Raw genomic sequence first — 666 nt, 5'->3', positions numbered from 1 at the left:
ACTTTTATTCCTCTCTTTCTTCTCTAGATGGAATTGACATTAGTCAAGAAACTGAGGAAAGCATTGACCAGGTAGCGGTCCTGACTTCCAACATCCTCTTCTTTATCGTCATGTTCATCTTTGCCGTCTTTGAGACGTATGTACTTACTCCTGAGGCAGTCAAGTCAAAATACAGCCAAGACAGTTATTGTTACTTAACCTTTGCCTTTCTACATCAGTTTGTAAGGTTTCTAGATCTGACTATATGTTTGTAATTTTTCAGAATTGCCACCCCTTTGTCCATGGACATGTTTGCTTGGACAAGGAAAGAAGCTGTTTTATACAATGGCATCATCATCTGCTGCATTGGATTTGAATCAATCTTTGTTTTCCTGGTTGTAAAAGTGGCCTCTCAAAGGTACCCACCCTCCTGCACGTATGCATTAAATAAAAATATAGAATGTAAAATATTTATTTCCTTCCAGGGTTGGAGATCGTCCTGTGTTGCTGGCAGGCTTGGCCATTATATTCTGTGGCTTTTTTATTCTGCTTCCTTGGGGGAACCATTACCCCAAAATCCAGTGGGCAGGTATGGATTGTTCTAAGTGCACAAACTGTTTCCTTTTCTTGTGTTGAAGTGAGTAAGTACTGCAAACTAGCTCTCATTGCTCTTTTTCATGGAAATAA

The 666-nt window shown here is 39.6% G+C and overlaps 1 long non-coding RNA gene across 1 annotated transcript; it reads left to right on the top strand.

Annotated features, from left to right (window-relative positions):
- The first annotated feature begins 31 nt into the window (after positions 1-31).
- LOC109954326 (uncharacterized) lies at positions 32-601 on the top strand. Its single transcript, XR_002274084.1, has 3 exons — positions 32-136; positions 263-397; positions 465-601. It is a non-coding gene; the product is annotated as an uncharacterized LOC109954326 (long non-coding RNA).
- Positions 602-666: the final 65 nt, after the last annotated feature.

Source organism: Monopterus albus, unplaced genomic scaffold (genome assembly GCF_001952655.1).
Source record: "Monopterus albus unplaced genomic scaffold, M_albus_1.0 scaffold6393.1, whole genome shotgun sequence".
In the NCBI taxonomy this organism is placed as follows: Eukaryota; Metazoa; Chordata; class Actinopteri; order Synbranchiformes; family Synbranchidae; genus Monopterus; species Monopterus albus.
The sequence above is the reverse complement of the archived record's forward strand: the minus strand, read 5'-3'. Positions and strand labels throughout refer to the sequence as shown.